The sequence below is a fragment of the Theropithecus gelada genome, chromosome 4, assembly GCF_003255815.1.
Source record: "Theropithecus gelada isolate Dixy chromosome 4, Tgel_1.0, whole genome shotgun sequence".
NCBI lineage: Eukaryota > Metazoa > Chordata > Mammalia > Primates > Cercopithecidae > Theropithecus > Theropithecus gelada.
The window spans coordinates 114,369,421-114,390,009 of NC_037671.1; the positions used below are offsets into that span (position 1 = coordinate 114,369,421).

General features: G+C 39.0%; 1 protein-coding gene across 5 annotated transcripts in view; it reads right to left on the bottom strand.

Annotated features, from left to right (window-relative positions):
* Window positions 1–20,589, bottom strand: part of ESR1 (estrogen receptor 1) — a 412,991-nt gene that overhangs the window by 274,972 nt on the left and 117,430 nt on the right. The gene's annotated exons all lie outside the window — the stretch shown is intronic.

Here is a 20,589-nt window from a genome sequence, read left to right on the forward strand (position 1 = left end):
AAGTTCCCTAAAAACCCATTTAGTCTGTATCTTTTTATCTTTTGTCAGTTACTAATGTGTAACCAAATGACCTAAGCTGAGTTTCATCACCTCTCCTTTCTTTATTCTTACCAATCTGTTCCAAGTGCTAATGAATGGTGAGGTCTGGGAGCCCAAAGATACAAGAGAGAAGGTATATGGATGATAGAAAAAAGGTAAGTTGAGAGAGAGAGCGAGAGAGCTGCAGTTTGACACCACATCTTTTTTTAAAAGCCTGGCTTCCAGTCTGATTTCCACAGAAAGCATGCCACTGTATTAGGAGATAATAACTTGATTTACCTGCAGAATTACTAAGAAATTCATTCATTTATTCAACAGCATTGAGTGAGCATCTAACTGAGACCACCCAGGGAAAGTACTGGGAAAAGGGACAGATACAAACGGAGGAGAAGAAAAGGGGGAAGCCTAAAAGAAAGGAGCCCAGAAGGAAGAGAAGGCATCCAACCTCCGCCTTGGAAAGCTGACAGCTCAAGGCAGAAGAGTTTGGCCCTTGGGAAATGCACTACAAGAGTCGTAAACCACTGACTAACACAAAGGCACAGAACTCCAAATATAAAAACACACCTGCTTGCACACTGGTCCCTGGCCTGCTTTTGAATGTGATCTATAAATCATTTCATTTATGATCTATCCAAAAGATAGGACCAATATGTCATCACATAAAATTCCACACACACATGTCCAGAATTGCAAATGGAAATTTTTACTACAAAAATTATTTGGGAATCTGTGTGTCATTAGGGATCACATTGCTGTCAATGTGATAAATTTCAGGAAAAAGTAAGAGGAGCAGAGTATTGTGATGAAAGATCTAGACTGAGTCATACTCTTAAGTTCTGAACAGAAAGCCACCAATAACAATTGCATGCTTTAAACAAGTCACTAAACCTCTCTGGACCTCAGTTTCTTCATCTGTAAAATGAGAAATTACAACTATGTTTGCTACATTCCCCATCTGGCTCTACAACTGTGTGACCATGATTCTAGCCCTTGCCTCCAACCAACAATAACATCTGTAGCCAGCTAGAATTTCTTCACTGCATCCAAGAGGGCACAGCCCATTTTTCAAACTCTTTCCTTAGAGAAATAAAATGGATAAAAGACGAGTTGGGAAGGGGTGGTAGCCCTGCATTTAAGTCTTCTTAGCACTCTCATGACCAAGTAATGATGACAAATGGCCATTTCATCAGAGGAAGCTGTCAGTGATAAAAATCACTTTTCTAAAACGAGGCATGAGAAAACAGACAGAGAAAGGAAACTAAAGGAAAGGAAGGAACAGAGAGACAAAGAAAAGGGGGGAAACACTTCTGTATACCTAACATATTTCTTAGTTCAATGAACTCTATCAATAATGATGGAGGTGGGAACTTGACTAGAAGAAAAAAGAGCTGAGATATCAAAGACAAAGTAAACATAATTCATCTATTATGACATCGCCCAGGTTAGCACACATGGTTGGAAAGAGTCCCATAGCAAATGAGTGATTCTGGAATAAAAGAGACATTGGATATGATGTAAAATTAAGAGAGGTTCTTTTTTCCACAGAATAACTCCAACAGTGGCAAGGCTGAATTCTTAAACATAATCACACACCAGAAATTGTGACACCTCTGATTAGGTGCTAAGGGACCTCTTTGATGTGAAAGTTCAAACTAAATCTTCTGGGTTACTCTTCCTTGACTTTCCTATCCACCCTACAGTAAGTGAGGTCAAAGAGCACCCTATCCTTTTGCTGCTCAAGTAACAAAGGAAAACAGTCTTGCTTACTTTTTTTTTTTTTTTTTTTTTTTTTTTTTGAGACGGAGTCTCGCTCTGTCCCCCTGACTGGAGTGCAGTGGTGCGATCTCAGCTCACTGCAAGCTCCTCCTCCCGGGTTCATGCCATTCTCCTGCCTCAGCCTCCTGAGTAGCTGGGACTACAGGCGCCCGCCACTGCGCCCGGCTAATTTTTTGTATTTTTAGTAGAGACGGGGTTTCACTGTGGTCTCGATCTCCTGACCTTGTGATCCACCCACCTCGGCCTCCCAAAGTGCTGGGATTACAGGCATGAGCCACCGCGCCTGGCCTTGCTTACTTTTAAGAAGACATAGCAGAGCCTTCTGCAGTGCAGTTTGCAGACAAAGTCATCTGGAGATTCCAGGAACACATGCTGGGAAATGTACAGAGTTGCAGTTACACGGATGTCATGGTGAGAGAAGATTGGGTTGATATGTGTGATATGCCTTACCAAGGCAGTGATTCTATGGTTTGTTTGGAGTTTTGGAGTTTGGACATGCTATTACGACCTCTTTGACTTAGAGTAATACCTACAAATTGTTCTCTGGAACACTTTAACCTCTTCCTCCAGATTCATCTCCTTCTGCTCCTTCACCCTCCTTGCATGTACTTTGCAGTCCAGCAACGAATTACATGACATTCCCAAATCTGCCATGCCTGTGCTTATCCTTAAGCCTTGGCTCATGTTTTCTTCCCTGCCAAGAATAACCTTTTCTACCCGTTTTAAGTCTAGAGAAATCTTCATCACGTTGACTTAACTTTCACTCTGCTACCTCTCTTCTTTGTACCTCTACCTTCTCAGCCCTCATCACACTGCAATAAAACCTAAGTTACACAGGTTTTATACTTGTTAGACTATGCTGTTATACCTGTGAGCAGCATCTAATAAATAGGAGGCAGCCAATACATCATTTGAATGTACTTAAGTTGAATTTGATTCAAATGAATTATGTGGAACTCATTCCGTGATATCCCCGAAAATAATTAAAAATACCTTGAGAGGTCAGTAAATCAGTCCTGATGTGCTCAGTTACCTGCACAAAGTTCCCATAGGCAACAAAAGACAATAGAGCAAAATAAATTTCAATTTTGGATAAGTCCCTTCCAGTTTACTAGGATTTTCTAAACCAGTATCTAAGGGACTTGAGACCAAGTTACATAATATGCAAATAATTATGTGTCATTTTCCTCATTTGAAAATAAAAATAACAGCATTTTCTCTATCTGGAGAGATGATGACATTGTATAACATTTACGAAAAGAAGTTAAAACTCATGAAGCCAGATGCTTGATGTTAATCTTTAACACCGGCTTTGAAGTGCATCCATAGTAGTCTTTCAGTAAATGCACTATGCTGCAAAGGCTCTTAATTACCATGCAATACTTGACTCCTCTCTCATGTCACATCCAACCCGTCAGGAAATCTCATCAGCTCGACCTTCAAAGTGCGAATCAATACAAACTCTTGATATTTAAAGACATGGTGTTAACTTTTAAAATATAATGGTATTATAGTTGGGCTTTTAAAAATAGTCCTCATCCTTTGGAAGTGTATACGGAAATATTTACAAATGAAACATCATAGTTGAAGCTGCGCGATGTGTACATGAAGGATCATCATGCTCTTCCACTTCTGTAAAAGTTTGAAAATGTTCACAATAGAATGTCAGATCAGGTCATTCCTCTTTCAAACCTTTAACTCGATTTTCGACTCACTCAGAGTAAAAGCCAGAGTCCTGAGGACGCTGTCCCCCACGTTCGTCTTCTTACCCATCTCCAGCTTCTTTTTTTTTTCATTCTTTTTTCTTTCTTTCTTTTTTTGAGACAGGGTCTCACTCTGTCACCCTGATATGATCTAAGCTCACTGCAACCTCCAACTCCTGGACTCAAGTGATCCTCCCATCTCAGCCTCCCAAGTAATTGGGACTACAGATGCACACTACCACATCCGACTGATTTTCTTTGTATTTTTTTGGAGAGATGGGGTCTCACCATGTTGCCCAGGCTGGTCTCAAGCTCCTGGGCTCAGGTTATCCATCTGCCTCAGCCTCCCAAAGTGTTGGAATTACAGGTGTGAGTCACCACGCTCGGCACCTCCAACTTCTTACTCCGTTCCAGCCATGCTGGCCTCTGTACCTCAAAGACACCAGGGATGTTCCCACATCAGGGCCTTTTCCCTGCTATGCTCTCAGCCTAAAATGCTTTTCACCAGGATATCCTCATGGTACTATTCCCTCCCCTATTCAAGACTGCTTAAATGTCACCTGTGTAATGGAAACTTTCCCAATTTGTCCCATCAGACAAATTGATCAATTGTTCACTGATCTATTCCCAGTTCTGATAACAGTACCTGGCATAGAATAGATGGTCAATGAATCTGTATTGAATGAATAAATGAGCAAACTGGGTCAGCCACCCCATGAAGCTAGCTGGAGGTTTTACAACATCAACAGAGAGAGGTAAGAGCACGGGAGACAAGCCACCGTGATCACTGTAAACCAGGCTGCCAAACTGATTTCAATTACTGCTTACAACGAGGAAGGACAAGGACCCCATGTGGTGCCTAGGAAGTCAACAAAGTTAATACAGCAGAGTTTTCTAGAGCCTGAGGATCAAGTATCCGTAGGAAAGCTGCCCTTTTACTCTTCAGAAACGTCTATCCCAAGCCTCGCAGCACAGGCTGACACGTTCTAGCCTCTGCACTGGAAGAGCGTCCTCTCATTTCTAGACACTATCCTCTCATGGTTTTGTCTAGACAGTGGAATCAGAAGCAACCTAAAATCTCTGAATATAAGGCTCAAATTCCCAGCCTGCACCTCATTCACTCTTATCTTCCTACAAGATTTGGCCTTGCACAGAAGAAAATCAACTATACATCTTTATTACCCTTATAGGTGGTATTTATAACTTTTTGTATTGAGCTCAGAAATCCACTTCCTGATGCTCCTGCTGTAGTCTAAGCATGCTATGTGAAGCAAGGTGTGAGCATGCCATGAAGCCAAAGACAAACCACACGACCAGCTTTCAATTCCTTCCCTCCCCCATCCCAGGGCTCTCTGCTCAACCTGGCTCATGTTCAACTGGGGCAAAATCACTCAGCTGTTACCTAGTCACCTCGACTCCCACCTGCAAAAGCAAACAATTTCCTAAGTACCCCAGAACCCTGGAGAACACATTTCTTTCTTTCTTTCTTTCTTTTCTTTTTCTTTTTTTTTTTTTTAGATGGAGTCTTGCTCTGTCACCCAGGCTGCAGTGCAGTGGCATGATCTCGCCTCACTGCAACCTCCACCTCCACCTCCTGGGTCCAAGTGATTCTCCTGTCTCAGCCTCCTGAAGAGCTGGGATAACAGGTGTGTGCCACCATACTCGGCTAATTTTTGTATTTTTGGTAGAGACGAGGTTCCTCCATTTTGGCCGGGCTGATCTCAAACCCTGACCTCAGGTGATCCACCCACCTTGGCCTCCCAAAGTGCCTGGGATTACAGGCATGAGCCACCGTACCTGGCCAATAACACATTTCTAACCCTCACTCTGGCGCTTACTCCCAAACATGCCTTCCATCATGACTCTGGGAATTTTTAATGGCCTCAGGTTAGGACTGAGTAAAAGGAAATATTTTGAGGACCTGAGAATTCTCACTTCCATTCCTTTCCCAAAAAGACTTCGGAGAATTTTCCCCCAGAAAACGACACAAGTACAGTTAGTTATCTGACCTATATTCCAATAATTTCTGGAGCATTTCCTTGTCGCACTGTCTCCTACGCATATCCTTGTTCACACCACAGCCCTGATTTCTTTACAAACCCAACCACATATTGGAGAACCCCAGTCCCACAAGCCCGGCTGTAGCCAGGAATCCCTTGTGCAGCACGCCATCTCCCAAGCCACCAGAGTCAAGGTCAAGCCCTACCAAGGCAGCCACCCCCAAAGTGTTGCAACCTGAATAGGTAGAGGAGGGGGAGTACAGATCTCTTTAATGTTTATCTAGATAGGAGGTTTGCTTTTGTCTTCTAAATGTTTCACACTTCAAAAAGCATTTCAGAGATTTATTTCTCTGAGATATTCTTCTCTGAAATCCAATTAGAAAATAAGATAATTTCCCCAAGACAACAAAGAAAGGTGTTATTTTTATAATACTTATGATCTTACTCATTCACAAAAGTTACCTAATCCACAGTTCTGAAAGCAAGAACTCTTTTTTTTTTTTTTTCTGAGACGGAGTCTTGCTCTGTTGCCCAGGCTGGAGTGCAGTGGTACGATCTCAGCTCACTGCAACCTACGCCTCCTGGGTTCAAGAGGTTCTCCTGCCTCAGCCTCCCAAGCAGCTGGGACTGCAGGCATGTGCCACCATGCCTGGCTAATTTTTTGTATTTTTAGTAGAGATGAGGTTTCATCATGTTAGCCAGGATGGTCTCAATCTCCTGACCTTGTGATCCACCCACCTTGGCCTCTGAAAAGCAAGAACTCTTTTTACCAGATGCTATTTCTTGATGTTCCCTTCATACATTGTACCATTTTCCCTTATATTTTAATTATCCTTCTTTACAATTAGCAATAATTATAATTATCTGAATGACAGCAATGTCATTGTATGTTTAGTCTAAACCTATGTCTTCTATTATAATCAATAATAATGACAAAAATAGGCATGCAAATTCTACATGCCTCCTCTCCTGGTAGGAAAGCAGGTAGAAATGGGCACCATAACAGAAAACCTCCAGGCTTCAAAACATTCAGCCCATTAAGCAGAGAGGCAACATGGCTAGGGCTGCCAGATTTAACCCACAAAAATACAGGACATTCAATTAAATTTGAATTTCAGATAAACAACAAATAATATTTTAGTATAATATTGCATAGGACATGCTAAAATGTTATTTGCTATTTAACTGAAATTCCAGTTTACCTGGGCATCCTATGTTTTATCTGACAACTCTACATATGGTTCTTCTAAGAAAAGGCATCAGAGATGCACAAATCCGGCCACAGTGACAGATCTGAGTTCAGGATGACAGAAAATCATCACACGTTTAACCATGCTTTTCTCATCAAGAGACAAAAGTCTGTTTCGAACATAATTAGGCGACTTTGAAGATGCACTAAATCTTGCGCCAGTGGGTATCACGTTAGGTTACTGTTCCTGTTTACTAAAATTATGTAGAAGTTTACAAAAAAGAAAAAGAAAAAAACTAATGACCCTCTGATTCACGTAGCTTAGGTCACCAAAGAGAAACTCCCTCACCTTTAAGAACTCCCTGGCACAGCATCATGAGGCGTGCAGCTTTCATTTCTCTTTCTCACTTCCTCTCCACCTGCTGGAGCTCTCCTTCATGTAGATTCAAGTAGAAAGGGTTAGGCTGGACTTCGGGAAGATTTAAAATGATCATCTTCCAAGGAGAAGAAATACTGACTTAGAAAAAGTTCCCATTGACCTAATCTCCCTGTGTTTAGCACCATCTGTCTCCAAGGAATCGCCAGAATCGCTGAGCAAAGCCTCTCAGAGTATCATGAGGGGAATGAGCTTTGTTTTCAGCTCCTTAGTGGAACTCATTTTGCTGCAAGGATCTTAATAGTACTTTCAAAACCAGAAGAAAATACATTTTGGCCTTCAGTTTTTCACAGAAAGGAAAAGAAATGTGAAGGACAATCTCAAGACATCCACACTAACTTCTCCTACCTCAAATTGTTTTGCTTCTACATGTATAAAAGTCATAAACTATTGATATCAAGAACATATTAATTCCTACATTCTCTCTTTACAGCATTGTGAATTGTAAGATTTTTTCATATCTCCTTTTAAAATTTTTTAACTGGCAATTCTAGCAGTTCTTTGACTCATTTAAAAAAAATCAACGTGGAAAAACTGCTATAGTTTTGTTTAGTTATAAATTCTATCCTGATAAATATATATCTCTAAAGAACAAGTTGTGGCAAATCATCTTGGTGTCGCACAGTTACAACCCACCAGCTATGCCTTTCTTTAACACATGTAACAGGGATATTAGTTATACTTCCGACATATGGGTCCATCAATTGCCATTCTTATTAAACTTTCATTTCATTTCCTGGAACAGTATTAAACTACAAGGGGAAAATTTAATAGTAAACAGTATATAACCAACATCAGGCTTAGTCATTAGTCTTAGAGAAGACACATGTTTTTCACCATGTGGACCAGGTAACTAAAAATGTCTATTGTAACCTGGCTGCTAGATCAAGCACAGATCAAATTATGTTTTAAATTCTGTCAATACTAAAGTGAAATATCTATAATGAAATAATGCAAGTTCCATTTTCACATTGGTGATCGTGAACTAAAAATAGCACCCAACTGCTTCAGAAATCTGAAAAGAGACAGCGTAAGTCTCCAGGGAAATCTGGCAAGGTCATGCCTAACCTTTAAGCCCTGGAAACAGAAAAAAAAAAAAAAAAAAAAACAAGGAAATCTCCAGTCCCAAAGTAAACAAGGTATAGTTATTAAATTGAGAGTAAATAATCGAAATAGAAGTATAGGAAATAAGTCATCACTAGAGAACTAACACTGACATGACAAACAGAGGTTAACAATTCTCACATGAACCATATACCAATTAAACAGATGCCCTGTCTAGACAGTCATGGTTGGGGCATTCACTTTAGCCATCATTATAATGTTGTAGTGACCAGAATTAGGTATTCTGTGATCCTGCTTTGCTTGAGCTTCTACTATAAATGCTAGAACAGTAACAATGAGTATGGCATGGTCTGATGCCCTTGGTGAACAGGAACTGGCCATGCCTCCATCTATTAGGTGTGAGGTAGTGGTCAGGAGTCAGAATAGAGGATCTAGGACTACCTGGTTCTTTCTCTACCAGCTGGGAAACCTTGGGGGAAGTTCCTTCACCTTTCTAGACTTTGATTTCTTCACCTGGAAAATATAAAAGGTAGGATTCCATCATGTCTAAGGCCCCTCCTAGATGATAATACTGTGATTTTATGATTTTATTTATACAAAGAGAGGATTGCACCAAATTACACTATAATTTTATCCAGATTTTAAGTTCTCAGATGGGTTTCACATGCAAAGAAATTCCTAAGGTTGCTATCAGCAAGTCTTTGTAGAATTTCATTTATTGGCTCCTGATATTAGAAGGAAAAACATCCCCCTGCTTAATGGAAAATTGTTTAAACATGCTTTTAGCAAGGATCATAAAAATAGTCATTTCCCATAAAAATAAAAGCAGCAGCCTCGGGACACAGTCTAAGATGAAAGCATTGTGACAACTAAAATAAAGACAAGGAATTAACAAACCAACTGCCAAGTAAATTGATCAGCAACAGAAAAATCCTGTCAATTTCTCTGCATAATGGAGTAGATTAAAAGTTTAAGCTCCAGAGTCCAAATTCTAGATCTAAAATCCCTAATTCTCCAGTACTGGTTGTATGACCTTGGACAAGTCACTTCCCCTCTCCAAGTCTTAGTTTCTACATCCCATAAAATGAGAATAACAATAATACCAGCCTCTTATGAGCAACGTAAGGTTTAAACAAGATGATCATTAAGGTTTTCGGCAAGGCGCCTGGTACATTGTGTTCAAAAACTACTAGCTATCTGTGTTCTTCAAGTTATTTCTCTGATTCTTAACAATTTACCCTTATTTTATTAATTCAATATTTGGCTCTATAAGTTAGCAAGCATTTATTCTGTCCAAGGAACTGGGCTGGAGCTCTGAAGAGTACCACTCAGTTCCTCTTCACAACCTCGCCTGCCCTTCTTTGTCTGGCTAAATCCTCATTCTTAAAAAACTCAGTTGAAAGGGTCACTTGCTCTATTAAACCGTTTTGACCTCCATATCAATGGACCGAGATCCTCCATCTGGTTAAGTGCCTCTCCTCAATGCTCCTGGCTGTCTCTTTTCTGTCACCTACTGTTTTTTCATTGTCTATCCACTTGTCATCTCTCTCACTCAACCATAAAATCCTTGATGACAATGTTCCCAATCTCTGTACCTACCACCAAAGCCAGTACACAATCAACATCCCGTAATGCTTGCTGAGTGAATGAATATGATAAATGAATTAGTAAATCTATGAAATTACTCTAATAGGCTTTATAAGAGTGGTCCCCAACATTTTTGGCACCAGTTCCATGACCGGTTTCATGGAAGGCAATTTCTCCACAGACAGAACCAGGGATGGTTTTGGGATGATTCAAGTGCATCACATTTATTGTGTACTTTATTTCTATTAGTATTACATTGTAATATGTAATGAAATAATTATGCAACTCACCATAATGTAGAATCAGTGGGAACCCTGAGCTTGTTTTCCTGCCACTAGACAGTCCCATCTGGGGGTGATGGGACACAATGGCAGATCATCAAGAATTAGATTCTCATAAGGAGAACCCGGATCCCTCACATGTGCAGTTCACAATAGGGTTCGCATTCCTATGAAAATCTAACGCTACCGCTGATCTGACAGGAGGCGGAGCTCAGGCAGTAATGAAAGCAATGGGGAGCAGCTGTAAATACAGAAGAAACTTCACTTGCATGCCCACTGCTCACCTCCTGCTGTGCGGCCCAGTTCCTAACAGGCCCCAAACCAGTACCAGTCCACGGTCCAGAGGTTGGGGACCGCTGCTCTATACATTAATAAAATCTATTCCATAGCCGGGGGAGACAACTCTATTTACAACTAAAATGAAAGGAATTCTCTGGTGATTACAACAAAAGTACCAGGAAAAGGTGCTATATGCACACAATGCACACTGAACAAACACCAGGTGGAAAATTCACCTGATAGGGATAGCATTTGAGCTGAACCTTGACTTCCGGGTAGAATCAGTCTAACAGAGATGGAACAAGAAGAAAGAAGGGTACATGGTACAGATGAAGATCACTATCAAGAACAGAAGTAGGAACATGCCATTTAAACATGGCTCTTTCAACAAGAGCTTCTTGGAGTAATAGCAGGAGATTGATATTCAAAGTACAAGGGCTTGATTGCCACACCATGGAATATGCATGTTTTCTCTGACTAGCCTGAGGTCTTCTACACAGAGGAAGAACCAGATATATATAGATAGATAGATAGATAGATATATAGATAGATAGATAGATAGATAGATAGATAGATAGATAGATAGATAGATATCTGTGTGTGTGTGTGTGCATATACACACACTTCAGGTAGTACACGCTAGTAGCTTACGATTAATTACAGTTTGAAAGTTCAAAAGCTGAAAAACCAGTGAGGAACTCCTAACAGCGATAATAGAAAACTGACCCTGTGTAGAGAAAGGCGAGAATGACATGACAGACATATGAGAGGAAACTTCTCATCAGTGTTTTTAAGATGTCCTAGAAAATGACCGGTACTGCACTGTTGTCAACTACAGTCATTCAATATAAGAACTCTAGCAACAGAATGTTTCTACAAGTTACTTGATAACTTTGCTAGCTATTCCCTTATATCAAACACAGACTTCTCAGAAAAGGGTTGGACTCTTGATAGAAAAGCAACATTGGTTTCATTGATCATAATTGCTGAGCATCAAAAACAAAGAACCAAGACCCAGAGAGCCCTGGGCCAGGGGTTGATAATCCCTCATTGTGTGGAGCCCAGAACCTGATAGTCAAGTAGCGTGGGCACTAGAGGAGACCCACGTTCACTTCTCACCCAAACACTTGCGTTTCTCCATATTTCTGAGATTTCAAAGACTTGCTTTCAGCTGCTTATTCTGAGTTCACATGAGGAAATGAGCAGGCTTGAGGACTGAGGACCAGACAACCATGGGCTTCTATACCAAGCTGGAGTGCCTGAATGCCACTTCCCTCATCCATAAATTCATCTTCTACAATCCAGAAATTGGACTGGGGAAGCATTAAAAACCGCAGTCTATTTGTGGAAAGGATTTTGCAAATACATCAGAGGGGGGACACGAGGAGAGCTTTAGTTGAGTCCTCTTCCACATTTAAGACTGGTTCAAGGATTCAAACTTATAGAACTTTCCAACCATGCAACTGGAAATTTTATGCAATCAATAACTGTACTGATATTTGGGATTTTATAGTTGTATCAACAATGCTAGAGGTTATGTGTACCACTAATAGCCTGAATTGGTGGCAACTCTCTGATGAACCACAAGGAAAAAGAACCCTATGGAGGGAAGATATGAGGGCTTAAATTACCTTCAGTTATCCAAACACTTAACAAAAATCGAATTATGCAGGCTAACTGGTACAGGAGTGCGTTTGTGTCCACATTTTAGTTTGCTTCCTAATTTTATCTTCATACCTGGTATCAAAAATCTGCATCTTCATACTCTTCAATCTACCTTCTTTGTATTTATTCCATATCAAATGCAACAGCGAGTCTTAGAACTTCTTTTGGAAAGCTGAGGAGTAGATTGAAAGCTACTGTGTTGGTTCTCCTCAGTACTCCTTTTACCCTCTGCTTCTGAAATCCAAGAGGCCCAAGGAAATGAAGACTTGGAAATCGAGCAGACCTGGGTTTGAATAGTGCTTCTCATGGTTAGAACACAGCAAAACCATGAGGCACATCGCTAGTCTCACTTCCCTCCATGTCTCCATCCTGAAGACTTAGATGGAAACATCCTCCGTCTAAAGTCGTAGGAAGAATAAATGAGCTACCACCTAGAGATATGCTGAGAAAATGCAAATCAGTGAGAAAAGCCCCAAAAGTTCTTTTGTTTGTTGTTTTTCTTAACTACTGACTCAAGCTTCAACCCAGAGCAATCGTCAGAACTGCTGAAATATGGCCTGGGTCTTGGTAGTTTTTTAATCATCTGGGTGATTCTAAAATCATCTTTGATTTGGATGTTCCAACCAAGGTGAAAAAGACATCCTTGTAGATGCTCTCTAAGCACAAGCTTCCAACTCTTTCTTTCTCCCAGTTCCCGTTTTTCCAAATCACAGAAAAATTCTCTCCTTGCCCTCTGTACATCACAGCTTCTCCGTAAGCTGCTTACCTCAGCTTCAACTACTTCCCTCTCTGGGATTGCTTCAGTCCACAATACTTAATGCCCCTCACTCTTTTTATTGATTGATTAATTTTTACTGATTTGGAGTCTTTGGTTTCTTTGTAGAGATAGGGTCTCATTGTGTTGCCCAGGCTGGTCTGGAACTCCTGGGCTCAAGCAATCCTCCCTTCAGCTCCTCAAAGTGCTGGGATTACAGGCATGAGCAGCTGCACACAGCCAAATTTGAAGTTTTTTTTTACAGTTGTTTTGTTTTGTTTTTCTAGCACAGTACCTGGCATGTAATAAGCACTTCAAGAAATACTAGCTTCCTGCTTCCTTTTGGTTGCAGAAGTTTAACTTCTAATCACAATAGGGTATTAAAGTTAGTCACTTGAAGGCAAAATAAACAAATATAGGGACATTCCAGACTCATAGAAAATTCCCATACTCACCTTCTTCAGGGTATAGTTCTCAATTCCCTTCTGAAGCAGTAATAAAAAATAATGGCTTGCTATGTGCCAGGAATGTTATAAGCCCTAGACATCTATGAATGTGTTTAATCCTCACATCATCCAAACAATGTAGCATTTACTGATGAGAAAACTGAGGCACACAGTTAAGCAATTTGCCAGCAATGACAACTACACAGGAGTCATGCCAGAATAGAAATGTAGCTGCTGGCTCCCAGACCTGTGCTTTCATCACTCTATTATATAGAATCGATTCTCATTATTCATGGTACTCATGTTCTATAAAGTTGCCTCAAACACTGAATGAGCAAATACCGAACCACTGCATTGAGGGGAAAACAGGGTAGGTTCCTGGCAGCCCATGGTCACAGCTTTTTTGCCAACTCATTAATACATAACCTTGTTTTATATGTTTTTCTGTTCAAAAACACTTTATTAAATATATACTGTTGATTCTCTATCATTGAACTCATGGCCAACAGCGTTGTAACTCATGCCTAAGCAAAGCTCATCAAATATGTATTTTCTCATAAGACACGTCAGAGCCTTGTTGCACTTAGAGTCCCTAGACAGTACTTCAGGACTATGCTTAAGGGCCATTTTAAACAGCAAAATCATCAACCGGAATTATGAAAATGCAAAAATCATGACGCTAAGTAGATCGCAAAAGGGACACTTGTTTATAGTCTGGGAGCTGCAAGAAGTCAGCCTTGCTCAGCCTCAGCTGGGAACATATACGTCAGATAACTCAAATTTTTTTGCCATTCCGCACATCTCTGCAAAGGACTGAGAAAGCACCATGAGTATTGACTCGAAGGTTACAAATAAAATGTCAGTAAGTCAGCGAATTTGCAAATACAGAATCCATGAATAATGAGGGCCGACTGTACTTGGAATGCTGTGTGGAGTCCTTTTTCTACTTTTGTTCCTGAGAAAGAGAGATTCCCAGACTTCCCACATTCTTCCAGTGGCATCTAAGGATCCCTTCCTAAATGGCCTTTCTCCCAGCCAATAGACTGAAGCAAACCATGTCCCTGATGCTTCCTGCCCACCACCATCCATTCATTCAACCAACAGCTTCTCCCGACTTTCACGTGGCATGCACTTTGCTAAGAGCTTGAGGGAAATACAGCAATGTAGAAGACATGGTATCTGTTTGGGCCAGCACTCACGGATTCCTCCTATTAGAAATCAAAGAGGCTTCCGAAAGCCCTACAATTTTTTTCCCTGTAACTAAAGAAAATAGCTTCTCAATGTAACTAAATTGTATCTCATACGCAAATTGGAATGTACGCCCTTTCACTCTGAATTGCTTGAAATATTCCAGGAGAAATAAATACAACTATGTGTAAGGTCTTCCAAAAAAGCAGAAGTCAAAGTCACCAGAAAGAACCTTTAAAATCAACTATGTTTCTGACAATGTTACTTTCGAAACTGTTACCCTCCCCCAGCAAAATCACCTTTGAAAACTACCTTTGTGATGTAAGTAAGATTAATCATGAATGCACTGAATGTTCAGAAATGAGTGTTTTTGTTGATTAAGTGGGAAATTACAGCTAGCAAAAATGCCTTGTACACGTTCACATGGATCTAAAACTCCTGACACCAAGTATACTGGGAGACAACAGTCAAGACTACACTGTTAGTTTACACATGCAGGAGATTCTCATATTAGAATCAATCTCACCCATTCATGCTATAAGACTTCCCAGCTGCTAGGTGCAATGCTGTTGCATGAACTGCTGGGAATACAAAATCACATTTTATATAGTCTAAGCCCTCAGTGAATGACTCAATTTGGAATAAGGTAGCCAAATGAATGAATGAACAAACTTTCAAAGAAATTCTACTAATTGAAAATTTCTTCTTTATGTTGTTGAAGTTTCTATCCTCAGAGACAAGAAAAACATCACTTTCTGAAACTTTTAATCTAGTTAATACCATTCTGAGTTATTAAGGCATATTCTTATATGGCTGAGGTAGGAACTCTGTTTAGCCCTGTTCCAAATTTCATTAAAATAACAGATAAGACAGGTCAATAAAGAAATAAACCAGAAAAGGTGAAAGAAAAATATCTGAGAATACACAGATGGAACAACTAAAACAGAAAAGAAAAAAGAAAGCTTAATAGGGTAAAATAGGCCAAAAACTCTTTAAATGCAGTTTAAACTTCTATGTATTAGAAAATAAAGCAAATGAAACAAGAAAATATGAGAATGGACTCAAAATTCTAAAAGACCTGCAGGAGAAAGAAGAAGTATGCCAATGCAAAGATGACTATTTCTAACATCATTTAATTGCAGGAAACTAAAAGAGAACATTGTCTTTTGCTTTCAGGGCCATAAAAGAAATCCCAAGCCGCCCAACAAGTCAAGGAGCCAAGAAAACTGCCCAGGAAGTAGTGCCAGGTATGCACAAGTTGGCTGCTGGGGCCCCTCACTTGCCACTGTTTAGGAACAGGCAGAATGAGCCCGGGACGGAAGGATGGAAGATGGAACTGGAACCAAGGAGGGTGGACCTTAGGGCCTGGCCAGTTCTACGGCTTCGGAGCTGGAGATGAGAATCTGAATGATAAAACTGCAGAGGTCTTCATTCCTCCTGGGGTTGACAACATTTGGGGAGCTCTCAAAAATAACCCACCTGAGCTTTTCAAGGGCTCATTAGGAAACGTCTACTTCTGAACATTACTTAACGGATTTTATTAACTTTAAGTGAACTTTTAAAATGTTCGCAAGTGTAACTCATAGGATCTCCAAAAAATAGAACATTACCAAACAAAGAAGTCTACTATCTTATTAAAGATGACACGTTTATTTAAAGTGGATGTTATAAGAACAAACTAATTTGTCCCTCTAAATAGTTCAGAGGAGAGACAAAAAATTTTCAGTCTTGCTTGGAATTTTGGGTTCTTTTAAATTTTTTTGTAGCAATTATAGGTACTTAATAAGTTTATAATATTATTGTAATATTATTGATAATATCATTATTAAAATTTTCAGACTATCAAATTAGAATTATACAACAATGAGCCAAGTAGATTTAAAGGATTGGATTTCTGTATAGGATGAACATCTCCAGGGTCCACAGGAGGCATCCAGAAATACTACCTACCCAAACTGATACGAAAACTTCATTTCCATCATCATCGTCATCATCAAAATTGTGGATCATTACCACTACCATATCACTTACAAGTGGGTTGTAAGAAAGTCATACTCTTTCTTATTTGCCCACGTTTCTTGAAATTATTATTTTATTAAACTACATAAAATTTCGTCAGTTGAGACCAGAATAGTTGTCTTTCTATGCTTCCCATTTTTAATAGGGTCTAAAAATATACACATAATTTAAAACATTGTTGATTAATGCAAAACTTTCTTTAGAGTCCCTCATGATATTATCCAAGGCAGAGAACTGAGCAGTTATGGTTTCTTCCCTCATAAGATTAAGGATATTATAAAGGTGCTTCCCGTAACCTCCAGCCCACTTAAGTCCTGGGATTTCAGAGATCACTGTGAGGATATTTTAGAGACGAAGTAGGAAACAGCTCAGACATACTTTTTTTTTTTTTTTTAAGTGACATTACACGTCAAGTCATTGGCAGAGTTTAAAATATAAAACCCCTCAATAACTTTGATGAACTGCCTCCTTTCCATCAAATCCCTTACACTTTCGCTTTGGCTGGTTTGCATTCAAGTGGCTGTATTTTTTGGATTAATATAGCATCTTTCTCTGGAGTATGCATTTGGTTCGAAACAATTGTAGCCACTCTGTTTTCCTTTTTTTTAGATAAGCAAACTGAGACAGAATTAAACCAAAAGACTAATTTGCTCCTCTCCATTCAAAGTTGTCTGGAAAAGAAAGAAACGCACTTAGCACGCTGCTCTCTCTACTGGGTTCTTCTAAAGTTACATTAAAAATAATAATGAAGTCACAGGGAGGGGGTAAGATGTATTAATTTCATGCTGAGTATGGATTTTAGAAAACTATAATTAAAATTCATATATTTCCTTATGTAAAATTGTTTACACATAATCAGGGTTTTGACATTTTTTAAATATATCTGTAAAATCAATGTTCTTTATGATAACCCAGTAAGCCAGGCTGCAGAAAAATGTTGCAGATGGTGATAAAGATTTTACTTAAATTTGACTTTCACAGGAAAAGATTTCATATAATCATCATTCTATATTTATAACAAAATTACTGACCACTTAAATCTGTTTTTTCCTTGCTTTTTAGCCTGTGAAAGCACCAAAACAAATATTAACATGTGAGTAAAATAATAAAAACACCTAATATTTGTTTAGTTTCTGTACCACTTTAACATATACAATCTCACTTAACAAAGTTACTATTGTCTCACCATTAATGGTAAGTCTGGCGTCTTTTCTAGTTTTTCCTGATATCTATGGTTCCTCCCCTTGGCAGTTTCTTACACCTGTCTTGCATATCCTTAAAACTACAAGAAACCAAAATTCTCAAACCTGAGAATTTTCCCAAATTATGAATGTCATAGCCTAAATATATTCACAAAGTAAATAACAACTATAGCCAGGGATCCAAATTAAATGAGTGTGAGAAAGAAGATTAGAATAAGTGGCAATTATCCTTCAGGAGCTTTCTTCCAAACAGGTACAAGCCACATGGAGGAGGTGAAAATGAAATGGAGATTGAAGATGTGATTCCGTTTTCATCCAAAAATACGCTCATTCACGAGGGAATATGTAACTCTTTGGACTATTCTTAGACCAGCACAAAGTGTCAGGTAATCAGTAACAATTTAAATTAATTAAAAAGTAAGATCAGAAAGGAAGGGGGCTGAAATGTTATCTAAGTAAAAGGAAAAATGTATCGGAAACTTGAAAGTTAGTCACTTAAATCTCACTTTGGAGATCAGTCTCTATTCAAACTTGAGAAAGAGTTTTAAATGATCACCAGTGGACAAATGAGTTGCCCAAAATATGCAGATGGCCAGTATATAAATTAGCAGGGCATTGATTTTGATGCAAAAGGTTTATACATTTGCCAAGTTTTTTGGAGAAGTGAGTGATGTCTAACTTTTAAGAATACTGAGTAATAAAACTGAAATAAGCATGCAGCATTAAATTCCTAATTTGAACTTTAAAAAGGATAATTGATATAATTAAGCTTCATCTTTAGTTTTATTCAGAGTTCCTAAATTGTTTGAAACCTAAAAAGGAACCCAGGATAAGATGACTCCCCGTTTCCTTCATCATGAAATTTTGAGTAACATCTTGCAAAATCTCAGCTTGCCAAGTAACAAATTTATATTAATAACAATTTGCTGGGACATGTGACAATCTTTCTCACATTATTATGTGCCCAGAGAAATTTTATCTAATACATTTCTTCACACATAGATGTGGCTGCATATTATGGAAGAAATGGAAGAAAGTAACCACAGTGTCTCAATGCTAAATGATATGACCTTCACATAAATTCTCTGAACATCCAGTGGGACACTCATGAGGACAGTCCACATGACAGCACCATTCTATAACAGAAAAGTTAAGAATCAGACAGTAAAACTTAGCCTAACTGACTAAAGACACCAACCTAATTTATAAGGGAAAAATGAAGACAATCAAAATAGCATTTTGATTTGTATAGGTAAAAACAACCAGCCACTTGTCTGAATTTTTTGTTTTCTACTGAACATATAATATTTTAGGCCATTAGCTTTCTAATTTTTTCTTTGAGTTCAATCCACAGTAAGAAATACATTTTACATCACAATCAGCACACAGAAGCATGTATAATTAAAACAGATTTTCAGGAAACAAAACTTATCCTTACTAAATGCCATGCACGCTGATATTTTCTATTATATTCCTTTCTGTTTTATTCCTTTTAAAAAATATTCTAGACTCATTAAACTGATTTCACGACCTTCTGGGTCACAACAAGCAGTTTGAAAACACTGCTTTCAGCCCTAAAACCTTTTGAGAACTACTTAAGAAACTTGAAGTTTCCTAAAAGAGTCCAATCAATCCTTTCCTTTATACCCAGAGTTATTTAAGCAGAAAAACTGAGAGGGCAAAAATACTAAATAACATCTGTCCATATGAAGAACTTGCATAGATGCTTCTCTTCCTTGCTGGATAATAAAAGGCAGAATTCTAACAAAAGAGGAAAGATAATCCAGGAAATAAAACACAGGAAAAATCATTCTAAAACTGAATTTCCAAACAGAGTCCCATTTGTGCAAGTTTTTTTTTTAATTTTTAAGTTCTTTGTATCTTTTTTTTTTATTCTAAGTATTTGAATATCATTTAATGCAAAAAGTGTGAGATAGGGCACATGACACTGATACTACTTATCGCTGGGATGATGAACAATTTTGAATAAGATGCGATCCCCTCTGTATTTGACCAGGTTCACTTTGTAATTATTAGCAAGGCAGTAAATAATCTACCAAGGAGCAGTCTCATTAGTGCCCATTGAAATTCAGTGGCATTAATTTGCAATAAAAGAACTGAAAATTAAATAGGAAGGAAAATGGTTTCTGGAGTCCATCATAAGGTTATGGAATTCACATCATACCAATGCCTTCCTTCACATCAAGGAGTTTTTAATGTTGTGTGGAATTAGACTTAATCGCTATATTTTGTTCTTCCATTAAAAAAAAAAAAAAGTGGGCAGAAGAAATCCTTTTTCTCTGTTTTAACCCTAAATTAAAACAAGTAAAATTAATTTGAAATATGCCAACTTTTAAAAGTTTTGTTCATTGTTTGTCTTTTAAGTAAAGACAGCTTGGACCTGCGTGGCTGTGGGATGCTGTAAATTTCTCTAAGGCGGCTGAAGATGCACGCTGGATACCCCCAGAATCTGCCCTTCCGTATCCTCTGGGGCCAAACTACACCTTATTCCCTTCCTTCTGCTATAAATGTCCCTGGAAACAGAATACTTAACAGAAACTGGTCCACGGCTTACAAGGCAGAAAGATAATGGAGACACCAGTCCAGATACCAGTGTACAGTTAGGAAATGCCTAATTCAGCACCCAGCCATGTGGCGCCCTGAAGCTCCCAAACCCAGTCCAGAGTACACCTGTCCTGTGGCCACCTAGGCAGGTGTTCACCAGAAGCGCCCACCTAATCCCTCTGCAGGCCCATCAGGAAAAAAAAAAAAAAAAAAGGGAGAAACTGGGCAAGGGAAAATGGGAGGAAAGGGAGAGGGAGAAAGAATAAATCTTGTCGGAAAAAAAATAAAAATGAGGACACACAACCTTCGCCATTGAAGTCACGAAGTGGTCTCCCGTGTCTTGGACCAGCCGCGCTCGTTCCACAGTGGCTGCGAGGCGCAGACCCCGGCGGACC